The following is a 17,551-nucleotide window of genomic DNA, read 5'->3' as shown; positions in this document are numbered from 1 at the left end:
TTCACGTGGAGTTAGGGAAGGCAAATGCCACTACATTAAAAATGGCAGGGCCAGCAGGTGGCTGGTGGTGAAGGAGCTGGACTCCCACTTGGCCCGGCACAGTTGGAGTCTGGACCTGGAGGCTTGAAATTACTCCCGGGCGTGTGCATGCATGCCCACCGAGATCCCAAGAGGAGAACGAAGAAAAAGCCTTGGGGCCAGCAGGTGATGCAGTGTTAGGGCACTGGACTCCTCTATGGGTGACTGTGGTTCGAGTCCTGGACCTCGTAGTTTGAAAAACACCAGACATGTGCGTGTGTGCCTGTGTGTGTGTGTGTGTGTATGTGTGTGTGTCCAAAATCTCAAGAGGAGATTGGAGTAAAAGGGACAGTGTGTTTTCCAAACCACCGGGTCAGGGATTCAAACTGCACAGTTGGCCATGTGGGAGCCAGTCACCTCAACTTCTCCATCATCTGCTGGTCCCTATCTTCATTTCTTTAAAAAGAAAACAAATAAATAAACAAACAAACGATCCTGGGGCCAGCAAGGTGAGGGCACTGGGCCCCCACACGGGAGACTGCAGCTGTAGGTCTGGACCCAGCGATTGGGAATCTTGCTGGGTTGTGTGCGTGCCCTAAACCCTGAGCAGACACTGGAGGAGAGGGGATGATGGCATGGCTGTCACCCCTGGGGGTGATTTCTCCTTTCCTCCTCTGTCACCAGTGAGCATACATGCCCTATGGCAAAAACCATAAAAAATTAAAATAAATAAAAAAATGTTAAAAACCTTATAAAGAACTGTGGTTGGGAGGACTAATTATTAAGCCTCATGTATGCATCAGCACGATCCAATCCAATCCAACCTAATCTCCTCAGCTCTCTCAACACGCTCACTGGATGGCCATGGCCGGGACGCTGTTCCAGCCCCAGGGTCTCCCGCTCTGTTCTTGTCTGTCTACACACCGTTAGCCACTTTTGAGCATCACTGATAAAATGGGGTCCAGGGCGCTCTCCTCTAGCTCACTTAACTCTTTCACCCATTTTCATTCCTTCTGTGTCCTGATTCCAGGGTGTCTCTCTCTCTCTCCCACACGAACATGGAAGAGGTCAATGTTAGAAGAGGGCTGAGAGGGAAGGCAACTTGGTTGGGTCCCCACTGGCCTCCCGATGGCCGTGCCTTTCGCTAAGAGACCCAGGTGTGACAGAAGTCCCGCCCTGTGTCCCCACAGGGGAACAGCTCTTCTGGGAGCCACACCTTCTGCCTCCAGCTCTGCCAGGACCACCCCAGCCCGTGCTTGAGTGAACATGTGAGATCCTTTCCGCTGTTTGGGAAAAACAAACGCAGTAGCACAGGAAATTTTATAACATGATCAGAAAATTAGTGATAATCACTCTATTAGGAGAACAAGAAAACACAATATTCATGGTCATTTTTGAGTCCAAGGCAAGAGATTACATTGACGTAAGAGACCTGCTGTTGTCAGCGGCGGTAAGGAAAAATAACACTTGTCCATTAGCGTTTATGTCAGATTTTTACAGATCACCAATCCTGGACATTTTCTTTCTCATACAACTGGAGCTCCAAAAGCGATATACCAGAAATTATTTATCTATGTAGTTATATAAGTAATAGATTTTTGTTATTTTCCCAATTATTCCCTCTTTTTAAAAATTTTTCTGAGTAAAGGTTGGGCAGTTTATATAACAGAATGTTAGGACTAAACAGTATTTAGTGGAGGCTCTGAAGACTCGCAGAATATTTTGAAGGGAAGTACAAGCAGGAACTGTAGAAGCCAGAAAGGAACTTTAAAAGATTCGTATGTTGAAAATTTTCTAATTTAATAAAGTTAAGAATAGCATTAGCATGTTTTGTAAGGAGTTCAGAGGGTATCCATACCTGTGTAAAAGGAGGCAATTAGACGCATAATTATTTAAAGGAAGCAGATAGGTGGGGTTCCAGAAGTTTGTTTAAAAGAAAATTCTCTCTTTTGCAGTGTTCTTTAGGGCTCTAACAGCCTAGGTACTTGTTAGAGTCTGTTCCGTGGGAAGCAATCTTGAAACTATAAATGACAAAACTGAAAATAATGAGAACAAAGTATACAAACAATTAGTTGCTTCTATTATATATAGTATTTAAAGATAATTATCTCATTTGTGACTAATGGCATTTCATTAGTACAATTCATTTTATTTATTATAATTTGTTATTACTATGCATTACTATTTATTATTTATTACTATTTATTATTTTAATAGACTGGGGAATTGGACACCTCAGAAAGGCCATTAAGATTGGGACCAACAGTTAGCGTAATGGCTATGTCGCTGGACTCCCACGTAGTCAACCGCGGTTTGAGTCCCATACCCGGTGGCTTAAACTCACGCTAGGCGCGTGTGCGTGTGTGCCCAAAATCCCAAGAGGAGAAAGGAGCAAAAGGGATTGTGACATGGCCATCCCCCCTGGGGGGTGATTTCTCACTTTCTGTCTCTCTGTCTCTCTCTGTCTTTCTGGCGAGCTCACGTGCCCCATAGCAAAAACCTCTCCATAAAGAAGAAAAAAAGAAAAAAATTAATAAAGGCCATTAAGGTTCTAACATTGTATGTAGAACTTTACATATTTACCAAAATATTTAAATTCTTAGTAATTAAGCTTTTAGTACATATCAGCATTTTACGAATATGTAGTTAATAGACAAGTAAAATAATTTTTTGCAATGTCCTGAAAAAGTCTAATATGATCAACCACTGTCTCCCTTCCTTTTTTTTTTAAAAAAAAAAGTGTTAAGAGCTGCTCTGCAAGAGGCATTACCATTTTTAAAGGCCAATTGCTTTAACAAAATTTGTCCTTCCTCCTGATCAGAGACCAGTAGCAATACAGCTTGTGTTAAGTGGGAAATACAATCTTGATATAATTCATTAGGTCTCTTTCATACACTGATAAAACTACCTGTCCCTTGATCCTGACCGGGAAGCCTTTTCCAGCATTTACAGCATATAATGTTAATCTGCTGACATGCCTGTGGAGTATATCCAATGTGTGCGCCATTATCAGCCTGCTCTCTGGTTCCAGCCAACGTTTCAAATGTGATAGGTGTTCCATGTTGATTCCTATTCACCTGCTCTTGGGCTTCCCCAAACAAGTTAGATTTCCACAAAAGATAATCTCCTCCTGATAAGCATGTCTTGCCTAACTCCTGCCAATCATGAGGGGTAAATGCAGATTGCATAGCTGCATAGCTGTCTCTGATACTGCAATTGTGTACAGTGCTGTGGGATCATATTGTGTACAAGCCATTTTTAATTCTTTTAGAGTTTTAAAGGACACTGGCGCATGTTGACGTTGATTTTGTTCTGGATTGTCAGGATTAGGAGTCTCTGTAACAGGGTATGATTTAAATCCCAAAGTGTCATCTCTTCTACCTGCCGCAGTGTAAAGCTCTCTGAAGGGGGCCAAAGGGCAGTGGCTCCGTTCTCCTCTCACCTTGGAATTGCTTCAGAATCTGCAATCTTAAGTCTGTCTAACTTCAAAAGACCATCCTTTTGTTTACCAGGTATTGCCTCTGCATCCTTGTCTTTAGTTACAGACTGATGTCATAGGTAAGAGGGAGGCATAGCCCTCTGGAGTGTTTATCATTGGAGTTACTAAGCCAGCTCCAGTTTTTTCTGGAGGATTTTGTCTCAAGCACTCCTTAATTAAATTCCACAGGGAGAAAGCAAAACTGGGAATCCTGCTAGGACCCTCTGTTGTATATCATTCCCTGATCTGTTCTCCAACCTTGTCCCAGGTCTCCTTATATACTATCCCTTGCTCTGGGAACCAAGGGCCTGTTTCCTGCACAAAATCCAGGAACTGATGTAACTGTTTGATAGTAACTTTATGGCCTCTAACTTTTAGCATATAAGACAACATTATGACATATGTATCTATCTTTAGACAATTATGTCCCCATGTTTTACACCCAACAATAATAGAATCCACTCCTTCTTTTTCTCTATTATCTCCTTATTTTACTCTGACATCTCTTTATTCTGCTCTTGTATCTCTCTATTCTACTCTAGTACCTCTCTCTTTTACTCTGGTATCGCTCTCTTCTACTCTGGTATCTCTCTCTTCTACTCTGGTATCTCTTTATCCTACTCTGGTATCTCTTTCTTTTACTGTATACTCTTTATTCTTTATTTTACTCTATAGGATCCTTACCTTACTCAATAAAAAATCTGGACGGCTTCAAGGAGTGTCCACTCACCTGACTCTTTCCTTTGTACTCAGGCCCCACATTGGGCGCCACTTGCCACAACCAGCTTGGCAGAACACGTTTTTCTGAGTGGGGAAGGCTGTGAATGAGAAATAAACACAATAACAAAACACTCAAAGACACACAAGTATAGAAAAGTGAAGATCCGGTGGGCCCAACTTCTCTGATAGAGAAGTTGCGACCTCGAACTAGCCTCAGGCTTATTCTTTTAAAGGGCAGAAAATGAGGAAAGAGGAAATGAAATGGAAAGAGAATGGGGGAAGAGGAAATGGAATGCAAAGCCAGTTGTTTTTGGATGCAAATCGTCTGATAATGTGAAAATGACTGGCACCATGTAATTTCTCTGATGATTTGGGGGGAGAATCTGATAAACACGTGTAGCTTCCTTTAGCCTCATACTGCCCAGTAGTGTCAGGTATCGGGTATCAACAACAACAGGAAGATAACTGATAACAACAGGCAGATAGCGCTTTCGTATGTAAATGCTCTCAATAGCCATTGCTAGAGTAGCTCAGGGAATCACTTTTCTGCCTGTGTCAAAGGTCACATGTTTTCTCAGATTGCGCTCTCTGCAGGCAAGGGAGTGGGTTCCTATGTGAAAGCACTTACAGAAGACAAATCAAGGAGGTTTATAATTTCTAAGGGCACTTTCCAGACCTTTGTTTAATGGTCCCCATGGCTCCAAGCAGGGATCTGGTGATTGTGGTTAACTTACATCTAAACAAAAAAGTTTCAGGCTAGTTAGTGAAGACAGTAGCATTGTTAATCACTCTATTTACTCTGGACAAAAGGAGGAAGAAAGTATAATGTAAAGTTCAAAGATGGAGGTGCTTCTGCTTCAATATGAGTGCTTCTCAAATGCAGTCTGAAAACCCTGAGGTCCTTACCCCACATCCCTGGGTCATATCCCCAAAGTTTGGTCTACTAAGTTTTCAGTGGGACCCAGAGATTTGCTTTTTATTTCAGTCTTGCTGTATTACAATCCACCTGCCTCAGCCTCTCAAGTAGCTGGACCACAGGATGGTGCCACAGTCTTTTTCTTACGAAGGGATCTCCTATGCTACCTGTTCCAGCCCCAGTCTCACAATCCTCCTGCCTTAGCCTCCCAATAGCTGGGATCTCAGGCACTAACCATCATGCCAGCCTTGAGGTTGGAACAGGAATCAAACCCATGCCTCCCATGTGGTCCCAGCCTGTAAAGCATAGCCTCTCAACAGAAGGGACCAATATGGTCAAGCCTATTGTGGGGGTTTTATTTGTTTGTTTGTTTGTTTGTTTATGTTTTTAGAAGTTTTTGCCTTAGGGCTCATGCATTCACTCTTGTGAGACAGACACAGTGAGAAGGAAAGTGAGAAATCACCCCTGGGTGCTGGCAATGCCACAGTTCCTTCTTGGATCTTGTAAATGCACACATATGCCCAGTGTGATTTTCAAGATACCTGGTCTAGGACTCAAACTACTATCGTGCATGTGGGAGTCTAGCAATATTATTATGCTAGCTACTGGCCCCTAGTTTATGGCTTTGACAAGGCTCAAAGGTTATGCTTATGGAAGAGGACACCAACATAAGCAGCCTGTGGAGCAGACTTGCAAAGCCCACTCATTTGGCCTTCTGCCAACTCTCTGCTGTTTCCCCAGCTCTGCCTGGTGCAGCTCACTCGAATGATGTACATTTTCCCTTCCCCTTTACGCCTTTCTGACCCCAGGGCTTCATTTCTACTGTGGCATGGTAGCCAAGGACACAGGCTTTGGGTTCCAGCTCTTCCTGCACTATGCACTAAGCATGTGATTATTCACCTGTCCTCTTGGGCCCTGGGTCTGTAAAAGGGGAAATAGCATCCTAGCCCACTGGGGTAAGAGATTGCAAGTACAGAGCCTGGTGTGTAGAAAATGCTCAGTAAGTGTTAGGAACAGCCACCAGTACCTGAACACCTGCCAGCCTCTGTGCTCTGTGCCCTGGCTCCAACCCTTCCGCTTTGTGCTCTGCACCTGTGCTCTGACCCATCCATTCCTTCCCCTACCCCCACCGTCCAGCCCAGGCCAGGTGCTCAGGAGCTCTCACTCTGGTGGGTTCCAATCCATCCCACACATCATTGTCACACATCATAGGACTGACCTTCTTAAACACAGCTGGGACATGGCGTCCCCATCTGACATGCTGCAGTGACCTCAGCTATTCTCTGACACTTAGTGCACAGATCCATGGTGACAGAGTAGCTTGGTAAGGGTCATCAGTCCTCCGGGAGGACGCCATCCCCTAATGCACATGAGGGACATTCTGCAGGACAAACAGCCTGGGGAGGAGGGCAGGTGTGACGTGGAGCTGCTGCTAATTTCAAGGAGCCAGATCGTCCAATGCCACATTGGATCTAGCTCCACTCTGACCCCAGGGAGCCAACAGTAAGAGAAATGTGATTACGGAGCCCACAGATGATGTAGTGATTAAGTCACTGGACTCTCAGGGCTGACCACAGTTGGTGGCTTGAAACTAATGCTGGGTGTGTGTGCATGCATGCCCAAAATCCTGGGAGGAGAATGGAGACGGGATTGTGGCATGGCTATCCCCCTTAGGGGCTGCTTTCTCACTTTCCCTCTAGTTGTCTGTCTGTCTCTCTCTCTCTGGTAAGAAAAAAAAAAAAAAAACACTTCTTTAAAAAAAGAAAAAAATACAGAGAAATGTGATTGTGGAATGGATTTCATTTTTAAATTGTTAAATTTTTAGGTGTGGAAATTATACTGCAGTTACATTTTTAAGGCCCTTACTTGTTGAAACTACAGGAAGACTTAAAGGTAAGAGAATAAAATGTATTGGATTAGCCATAAAATATTTTAGAAAAAAAATGGGCAAATAAAGCTATTGATAGTTTTTTTCTCTTCTTCTTCTTTTGCTAGGAAACCACTTACACAGTCCTAGCCCCTGATCCCCAGTGTGCATGGATCATTACACTGGTCTCTGTACATACTCATAAATTTCCATACCGAAAGCTTTAAAAATATAGAACCTTAGTGGCACCTCATTGACTGTTGAATATGTAATACTGACCTTCAGACTCTTCCTTTAAATATATGCAACAGTAATTTTCCCTGATACTTCCTGAGGAACTTCCCTGAGGTTCCCTAAAATTCAGTTTCGGAGTATTTTCACCACACCTTCACAGCTTCATGGCTTTGCCTCCATCATTCCCGTTTCTGAGATGCCGTTGGCGCTTCATCTCTGTTAGCCAACACTCTGTTGCTCCAGCTACCTATCCCTGCTTTAAAACGACCCCAGTCCTAATGACTTAAAACGTCCACCTTTTTATTGGAGCTTCTGATCCTGTGGATCGGGAATTTGAGGAGGGCTCAGCAGGGTGGTTTTTGGCTCCATGTGGCACTGGTGGAGATCAGCCACCGGTACTTGGCTGGCAGATGTGCTGGACTGAGGAGTCCCAGACAGCTCTGCTCCCCTGTCTGGCATGTAGGAGGGGATGGCTGGAAGCTGCACTCAGCTGGGACTGCAACTGCGGTGCCCACACGTGGCTTCTCCAGCATGCTGGCTGAGACTGACCACCAGAGAGAATGTTCCCAGATTAGGTTTCTGAAAGACAGAAAGAGGTGGTTGCCAGTGTCTTGGTCTTAGCTGGGATGCTGAGACATATTACTCACTTATCCTCTTGTTCGAGGCAGTCACAAACCTCACGGGCATTCAGGAGGGGGGACACAGCTCCCACTCCTCGATGGGCGGGTGTCAGATCATGTGCTCTCTTTAATCTGCCCTGTGCATCTACTTCTCAAGGCCACACTCAGATGCCGCCTCCTCTGGGGTTCTCCCTGCTTCTCAGTTTGGGCAAGGAGATATTTTATTTTAAATTCCTGCAGCCTTCAACGCCTCCTGAACGTCCTTCTCCCCGCCTCCTTAGATCTGCTTGTGAGCCTTTCTTTCTTTTCTCTCTCTCGGAGTTAACATTTGTCCTCAATTTATTTGTTCTCTTTTTAAATGACCTCACAAATAGTTGATGAGTGAATTATGTTATCTGAAAGTGAATCTGTGACTGCACAAATCTTGTATGAATCAGGTCATTTCACACGCCCCTGATTTTGTTTTTTAAGGGGATATTTAGAAGTATGTGAACACGCGGCAGCTCCGGCAGCAGTCAGGCACAGTGATGAGGAGGCCCGTCGGCTAGAGAAAAACCTCCCAAGGCCAGCATGGAAGCGGTCCCACCAGTGACTACAGGCTGGAGCAACCACAGGGTTAATTAATCTTCATGCTCAGTGGTGGGTCCTCAAACTCCTTTCCTGTTTATTAAGCAAGTTTCCATGCTGGAATTTTAATAACTTTTGCCATTTGAAATAACTAACTGAAGCCAAAAGCAGGGAAAGAAAAAGTTTCCTTTCAGCCCTAAAAAAAACATCGAGAAGCACAGAGTCCTCATTATGAGAGGCTCCGGCTCACAGAAGGGACTGTGAGCAGGGCGTGGCGAAGGTGGCCAGGACCCCCGGGGCAGACGCGGCCCCCAGTGACCTTGCCCAGGACCCCACGGGCAGGTGTGGCCCCAGTGACTATGCCCAGGACCCCACAGACAGACGGGGCCTGTTTGTGAGAATGAGTATGATTCTTCCAGAGAACCTGGAGACAGCAAAGGAAAATTCAGGAGGAATGGCTTCTCACTCATTGGCGATCTCTGTGAAATAAAGGATGTTTAAAACAGACCCACACATTGAGTGAAGTCAGTTTCCAGTGTCTTCCAAACTTTAGTTCTCGGTGTTTAACTAAAAAGAAACAGGTGGTGGGAACCAGCAGTTAGCGTAATGGCTATGTCGCTGGACTCCCACATAGTCGACCGCGGTTCACGTCCCGGACCCGGTGGCTTAAAACTCACGCCGGGTGCGTGTGCGTGCGTGCCCAAGATCCCGAGAGGAGAATGGAGGAGAAGGGATTGCGGCGTGACCATCCCCCCTGGGGGGTGATTTCTCGCTTTCTGTCTCTCTGTCTCTCTCTGCCTGTCTGGCGAGCGCACGCGCCCTACAGTGAAAATCTCTCCAAAAAAAAAAGAAACAGGCGCGTGGAGACTACAAAGAGGCTCCAGCTGCCACGGTTACAGAGCAGCACAGCTCCCCTGGCAGGAAGCTCCCTGCTCACGGTTTCCCAGCCCGTGCCCCTTGGTTTGAGGCCCCCGGTGGCCTCTTCACATACAGCCCAGAGCTGCAGCTCAACCAACAGGACACACGTTGCAGGCTCTGGTGAGAACCATCAGCCCCATGGAGGTGGACACCCAGCTGTCTGCCGGCACAGGCTCGTGCAGGGCTCGTACCCTGTGCTCCACAGGCTGGCCACATGGAGGCCTGGGTTCAATTCCCAGCCCAACCCAAAAGCTGGGCTTGGCGGCAGGAGCCTGTAATCCCAGCGACTGGAGAAGGTTAAGGCAGGAGGATCTCGCTCTCAAAGCTGTCCTGGGCAACCTAACAAGACTCTGCTTGAGGGAGAGCCTGGCATGTGGACGCACGGGTGGAGTCCCCGCTGGGAGGCTCAGGCTGGGAGATCACAGCATGGCGAGGCCCCGTCTTCAAAAATAAAGGGAAAAAAAAAAGATGAGTCCTACAATCTACCAGGGAGCGATTCTGCTGGGCACAGAGAGGCTCTCAAAGCTGTCCTGGGCAACCTAACAAGACTCTGCTTGAGGGAGAGCCTGGCATGTGGACGCACGGGTGGAGTCCCCGCTGGGAGGCTCAGGCTGGGAGATCACAGCATGGCGAGGCCCCGTCTTCAAAAATAAAGGGAAAAAAAAAAGATGAGTCCTACAATCTACCAGGGAGCGATTCTGCTGGGCACAGAGGGGGCGGGCACAGCGGGGTCGGGCTGGGCACAGAAATGGCGGGCACAGCGGGGCCGGGCTGGGCACAGAGGGGATGGGCACAGCGGGGCCGGGCTCAGGCGGGACCATACTGGCTCCCAGCACCTCTGCGACCGCCTGCCCTGTGTGAGTCCACGCAGCCGCTTTGGACACGTGTTGAATCCCAGAGAGGCAGGGAAAGGGTTTCTTTGCCAGTGATGAGGCAGTGAAAAGGGCCATTCTTAGCTTCGAATGCCATGCTCTTGGACTCCCCAACCTCTAGAACCAGGAGCCAAATAAACTTCTCTATAAATCGCCCGGTCTGGTATTCTGCTACTCCGGCAGAAATTGGATGAAAACAAGGATCTTACGTGGCATTGCTCTCGGAGGTCTTCGCACGTGATGAGCAGAATGCTTTTCAGCTTCATTTTGGACAAGAGCTACCTGATCCCCCTCCAGAAGGCCAGCGTGCTCACCAGAGAGAGACTGAGAGAGAGAACCCGGGGAAAGGGAGGGTCGTCCCACAACCCTGTTGCCACGTCTGCGTCCTGTCAGGATTACAGACACGCACACACAGCCGGCAAGCTGCTGCGGCTGCTGGGCCAGGACTCAGACTGCAGTGGGCCCTGCGGGGTTGGGCTCCCTTAGCCATGAGAGCTAGTTTTCTACATGCAGACACACCCGCGTGATTCACGGAGCTCCCGGAATTTTTCTGTCTGTTTTTATTATTTTCTCAATTTCTTTTTTGTTGATATTGTTTGTTATACAGTGATTTAGAAATACATTTATGTTGCTTATTGTGCACAGAATTTCAAGGCTGCCATGTGAATGCAGGATTGACCTATGATTCAAGTGGAGATATGATTTGAACTAGCTCCCCCATGCCCCATGCCAGTACCCGAGATTGGCCCTTCTGAGTCCAGGATGTTTTGTCTAAATAGAAGTGTGCTTGATAAGGTGGTGACAGAAGGACAACCACCAGACCCTGAGAGAGAGACAGTGGCAATTCGACATCACCTCCGCCGAGCGAGGTGTCCGCTGGGCAATGACCGAGGCACCCTTTAGTACAACTCTGCCCGCAGGAAGCCCCTGCCTGTGGCATAGACAGCACTTTCTGATTTCCAAGTTGATCGTCCCCACTGCTGGACAATGGACAGGATGCAGCTTCCATTCCACCTGAGTGAGGACGCCCAGGGTCCAGGGCTCAGAGGGCCAGGCAGTGATGTCCACAGTGCCTGCTTTCTTTTTCATTTCTTCCTCCATCTATGTCTTCTTTTCTTTCTTCCTTCTTCTCTCTTTCTCCATTTCTTTCTTTCCTCTTCTTTTTTAAATTGCCAGAGGGCACAGGTGCTCACCAGGGAGATAGGGAGAGAAAGAGAGAGAGAGAGAGAGAGAGAGCTCATACCAGCCATGGGCATGGGCATGGTCATGCTGCAGTCCCACCTCCATTTCTCCATCCTGTCAGAATTTGGGGGTTCACACATTCCCAGCATGCTTTTCATGTCACTGGGCTGGGACTTGAACTGTGGCTGGCCATGTGAGATCTAGATCCCTTAGCTGTTAGGCTGTGGGACTAGCCCACACAGCACCTGTTTCCAGCTCTCAGGGCTGTGCGCTCACCCCCTCCAGTAGTCCAGTGAGCAACTTTGGGGTGTCCAGAGAGCCCGACGCAATGCTGGGGCTGTGCGAGGGAAGGGGGGAGGCCCAGTTCTGCAGGGGAGCGAAGCAGGGGTGCTGTTAGTCTAGTTGGGGAAACAGCACACAAACATTAAATGTTAAATAAACATTTTTTAAACATTATTCCATTTTACTTATCATTATTAGTATTATTTTTAACTTGCTACAGGACACATGCGCTCACCAGAGAGAGACAGAGAGAAAGAGAGAGAGGGAAAGTGTGAAAGCACGCTGTCAGGTCCAGGACTTGAACCTCAGCCAGCGATTGTGGGAGTCCAGCTTCTTAACCACCACGCCACCTGTTGGCCCCTAAATAAGCATTTCAGGGGGACATTTGAGGGACTATGTTCCTGCTCTGGGCCCCAACAGATCACCCCAAAGCAGAGTCATTCAAGCCGAAAGTCACATTGTCAAACTGGAACTTTAAGGACGCTGAGAGAGTCTCACGGTAGGCTAGTTCTTCCTGGTCGACCTGGGTCAGCGCTACGAGGAAGTCACACATGTGCACGCCCTGTGGCTTTCTTAGGAACGTGAGCCCAAAGTAGCTCAAGATCCTGCTTACACTCACTGGGCCTTCTGCTTTATGAACGTGGTTGCCCCAGTACGTCCCTCCAGTACCTTCCAGGCTCACTGTCTCCACCCTCTGCTAGCAATCCAGCAAAGTGACTCCAGGTGACCCCTGCCCCTCTACGGGACAACGTATCCAGTCTCTGCTATACAAGAGCCCTCTCCTCCCTCTCCCTTCTCGTCTGCCCACCATCCTCCCAAAACACGTAGCACACATTGCCTAGGGCAACCTGGACTGGGGGGTGTCTGGGGGGCCCTCCCAGCTCCAGCCAGATAAACTCTTGTCCCTTACATGCCTTGGCCCAGCCTTCTTTCCTCAGGTGGACAGTGACCAGGGACAGCCAACTGTCATTAGGCCTCTCAGAGCTGGCATTTGAAGGACGGACAGGACTGGAGATTAATCTCATGAGAAACCAGAGCGATGAAGATCTGTGACAGCAGCGGACTTCGTGACGTTCCTCACAGAGAGTGGTTATCGCACACCACGGGCCCGGGTGAGGCCCTTTCCGTCTGCAAAACATGCCTTGCAGCCCTAAGATCCAGCGCGGGAGGTCATCTCAACCAGCATATTTACGAAGACATGTCTCTCCCCTCTGGTGGCTAAGATGCCATCTGTGCCATATCACATATTAGCTTTAAATTCCGGCTCGTGGAAGAAGTCATGACACAGTTTTGCATAGGAAAAACACGTCATGACTTTTCCGATGACCCAATAGTTGAGGTATTTCCTTAGAAGGGAAGGGAGTCTTCGCTGTTTCTCTGTGTGTGTTGAGGAGGTATTGATATTTTAGAGTTATTTTCATATTGTTCCGTGGAGCCCGCAGGCTGTGGAGACTCACTCTGAGTCATGCTCACCGCCTAGACTGGGGTTCTCCTCGTTGGAGAGGCAGTGGTGGAGGGAGGGGTGGGAAGCCCTGGTTTCTGGAGAAGTCCCAGGTCTAAGGACTGAGGGCTTTATCCCAGAGGTGGGCCCGCCATGCCTCCCCGTTAGTCCTGCCACTACTTCGAGGGTCCCAGGAGCAGGGAAGCTCCTGCCCCGAGGCAGGGATGACTGGTGTCACCAGCACATCCTTTCCCCCCAACCAGGTAGGAAGCGCAGTCCTGGAGACCCAAACCATGAAGAGAAAGCTCGTCAGAGTCCCACGTCCAGAGGCAGCCTGCCGGAGTTCTTACTATAATATTTGCCTATTCTCCCCAAGTGTGTCAGCTCGAAAACTGGTCTAATCACGTTTTTTAGTGGCCCTGTTGAGGTGTCATTAAGGAACAGAAAAATCACACATTTAAATTGCATCATTCAAAAATGTCTTCGTATGCCTGAGGCATGAAAGAGAGAGAGGGAGAGAGAGAGCCCGTCAACGAGGCCTGGCCATGCTGCGGTCGTTTCTTCCAGTCTCCATCCCGTCAGGATCCTGGGCATGCGGCATGAGTGTGGCAAGGCTTTCGAGCTGCTGGGCTGAGACTAGGACCCTGGTCAGCCCCGTGGGATTTGGTTCCTCTGCAGCAGTTACCTCTGCACCGCGCGGCTGGCCTGAGGGTTTGAACGACTGTCTGCGGTTGTGTAACCACCACGCCATCACGATACATCCCCTTCATGGACATCCTCCTCTCCTGACCGCCGGGCCCTGGCCGCCGTGGGCCTGCTTTCTGCCACGTGGCCTGGCCTGGCCTAGAGCTCCAAGGGAGCAGAATCACGCGGGGTGGTGTCTCTGCTGCTGCTTCGCTCAGCCCAGCACCAGGTTCACGCCGGCTGCGGGGCGGTCAGCTCCAGGTTCACGCCGGCTGCGGGGCGGTCAGCTCCAGGTTCACGCCGGCTGCGGGGCGGTCAGCTCCAGGTTCACGCCGGCTGCGGGGCGGTCAGCTCCAGGTTCACGCCGGCTGCGGGGCGGTCAGCTCCAGGTTCACGCCGGCTGCGGGGCGGTCAGCTCCAGGTTCACGCCGGCTGCGGGGCGGTCAGCTCCAGGTTCACGCCGGCTGCGGGGCGGTCAGCTCCAGGTTCACGCCGGCTGCGGGGCGGTCAGCTCCAGGTTCACGCCGGCTGCGGGGCGGTCAGCTCCAGGTTCACGCCGGCTGCGGGGCGGTCAGCTCCAGGTTCACGCCGGCTGCGGGGCGGTCAGCTCCAGGTTCACGCCGGCTGCGGGGCGGTCAGCTCCAGGTTCACGCCGGCTGCGGGGCGGTCAGCTCCAGGTTCACGCCGGCTGCGGGGCGGTCAGCTCCAGGTTCACGCCGGCTGCGGGGCGGTCAGCTCCAGGTTCACGCCGGCTGCGGGGCGGTCAGCTCCAGGTTCACGCCGGCTGCGGGGCGGTCAGCTCCAGGTTCACGCCGGCTGCGGGGCGGTCAGCTCCAGGTTCACGCCGGCTGCGGGGCGGTCAGCTCCAGGTTCACGCCGGCTGCGGGGCGGTCAGCTCCAGGTTCACGCCGGCTGCGGGGCGGTCAGCTCCAGGTTCACGCCGGCTGCGGGGCGGTCAGCTCCAGGTTCACGCCGGCTGCGGGGCGGTCAGCTCCAGGTTCACGCCGGCTGCGGGGCGGTCAGCTCCAGGTTCACGCCGGCTGCGGGGCGGTCAGCTCCAGGTTCACGCCGGCTGCGGGGCGGTCAGCTCCAGGTTCACGCCGGCTGCGGGGCGGTCAGCTCCAGGTTCACGCCGGCTGCGGGGCGGTCAGCTCCAGGTTCACGCCGGCTGCGGGGCGGTCAGCTCCAGGTTCACGCCGGCTGCGGGGCGGTCAGCTCCAGGTTCACGCCGGCTGCGGGGCGGTCAGCTCCAGGTTCACGCCGGCTGCGGGGCGGTCAGCTCCAGGTTCACGCCGGCTGCGGGGCGGTCAGCTCCAGGTTCACGCCGGCTGCGGGGCGGTCAGCTCCAGGTTCACGCCGGCTGCGGGGCGGTCAGCTCCAGCTTCGCGCCGGCCAGCGCCAGGTTCACGCCGGCTGCGGGGCGGTCAGCTCCAGGTTCACGCTGGCTGCGGGGCGGTCAGCAGCGTGCTCCTTTCCCTGGTGACCTTCGCCGGTGATTGTAGTTTACACTCGTGTGTGTGTTTTTCAGGCTGGGCAGGGGGAGCAGAGCTTGCCCTGTTGTGATCTTCCGCCCCAGCCACCCGGGTGGCTGAGGCTACATGGACACACGGCTGCCCGGTGGGGAGGCAAACCCCGGCTTCCGCATGGCCTCATTCACCGAGGGTCTAGTACGTACTACCAGGGCGGGCCCAGTTTACTTCTTTTCTTTCTTTTCCTTTTGTCATAGGGCGCGCGTACTTGCAGAAGAGAGACAGAGAGAAACAGAGAACGGGAAAGTGAGAACTCACCCGCCGGGTGGATGGCCACACCACAGTCCCTCCTCCTGCCCATCTCTCCTAGGGATTTTGGGCACCCGCCCGCTGAGTCTGAGCCTCAAACCTGGCAGTCAGCCATGTGGGACCCAGCGCCTGCTAACCACCAATGTACATTTTTTTGAGAGGTTTTTGCTATAGGGTGCATACACTCGCCAGAGAGACCGGCAGCAAGAAATCAATCCCTGGGGGATGTCCACACCGCAATTCCTTTTCCTCCATTCTCCTCTCAGGATTTTGGGCATGTGCACACTCCAAGCATGAATTTCAAGTCGCTGGGTCCAGGACTTGAACCACGGACGACCCCTTGGGAGTCCAGTGACAATCACTACAATTTACACGTCCAAGCGTCCACAGTGATAATGAGGCTGTGTTCCGTCTGCTCTCTCACCAAGTAGGCACTGAACGTCCATCTGCCAGGCCCCAGGCGTGGCTCCGGAACACAGAAGCCCCTCAGTCTCTGCCTCTGGCGGGGGGGGGGAGTTGGGGAGTGGGGAGTGGGGGTGGTGGTGTGTGTGCATTTCCGAGGAGCACCAGCTCCGGCAAAGCAGGGAGTGAGCTTCGTAACAACCCACGTCTTTAACTGCTTCTGCAGGGGCCCAGCCCTGTCCTGAGCGTGCTCCTGACCTCAGGGACGCCCACTCCTCGGGGAAGCCATTCCCATGTCTGAGCCAGCACCGAGTCCTTCCCTGGAGTGGGCAGAGTCCCTCTCTCTTACCTACCGGCACCTTCTGGAGCAAGCCTGGCTCTGCACCCCCCACCCTAACAGCCTCTCGGCTCTGAGCCGGCGTCAGCCAGGGCCTGCCTGTGCCCTCCTCTGGTGTCGGTGTCGCCCGCGAGACCACAGTCGGGCCATTCCCTCTCTGTGGTCTCAGCTCTTCCCCCATCTCAGGGGATCCCTGGGCAGTACAGGGGTGCTGTCAGCTGTTAGCAGAGGCCCCTGTTTCTCGGTAAGGCCTGATCCCCCCCCCTGTGGGACCCCCCCTGTCCACTGCAAGCCCCTGGCCTCGGTGCATTAGCTACAGTTTGGGCACCGAGCCTGCATCGTCAAGCCGCGGACCACAAACACGCCTCGGCGCAGGGAGAAGAGTGCCTCCGCCCTAGTTCAAGGGCTGCGCCCGCCGCGTCTCCTCTCACGGCTTTCCCGACGCCCGCTCCTCTCAGAGGGGCCGCGGGGCGCGTCCGCCTTCCTTGCCTTTCTGTTTCCTTCCCGTCCTCATCTCTTCTGAGACGTTTGATCCTAACCATATTAACAGTATTGATATCAGTTCACGAAAGGAATACAACAAAGGAAAACATCTGTGTTTCAGACCTCTTGGGTTTCTATTGCTTTATTAAAAAGCAGAATGTGGGCCAGCATGTGGCATAGCAGTTAACTGCTCAACTGTGGTTCGAGTCCCAGGCCCAGAGGGTTGAAACTCACACCAGGTATGTGTGGGAGCACCCAAAATGCCAAGAGGAGAATGGAGGGGAAGGGATTGCAGCATAGCCAGACCCCTGGGGGTGCTTTCTCACTTTCTCTCTGTCTCTCTGGCAAGCCCACATGCCCTATAGCTAAAATCTCTCTAAAAATGAATAAATAACAGAATGCCAGGCCCACAGTTGGCATGGAGGTTAAGGCGGCTGGATGCCACATGGCTGACTCTGCAGTTCAAGTTCTAGTCCCGGATGGTTTAAAAATCACACCAGGCACATATGTATGCACATGATCCCAAGGGAAGAACAGTGGAGAAGGGACCGTGGCATGGCCATACCCCTGCGGGGTGATCTCTCACTTTCTCTGTCTCTCTCTTCAGTGAGCACACATACTGTATAGCAAAAGCAAAAATGAAAATGAAACAGAATGCCAGAGGGGGACCAGCAGAACGCCGTGGCGGGGGCAGGGCAGTTTGCAAGTTTCCGGGTGGGATGAACTGGGGAAGGTTCAGGGCCTGCCCGGGG

This window comes from Tupaia chinensis, unplaced genomic scaffold (genome assembly GCF_000334495.1).
Source record: "Tupaia chinensis unplaced genomic scaffold, TupChi_1.0 Scaffold149090_1, whole genome shotgun sequence".
Taxonomy (NCBI): Eukaryota; Metazoa; Chordata; class Mammalia; order Scandentia; family Tupaiidae; genus Tupaia; species Tupaia belangeri.
The sequence above is the reverse complement of the archived record's forward strand: the minus strand, read 5'-3'. Positions refer to the sequence as shown.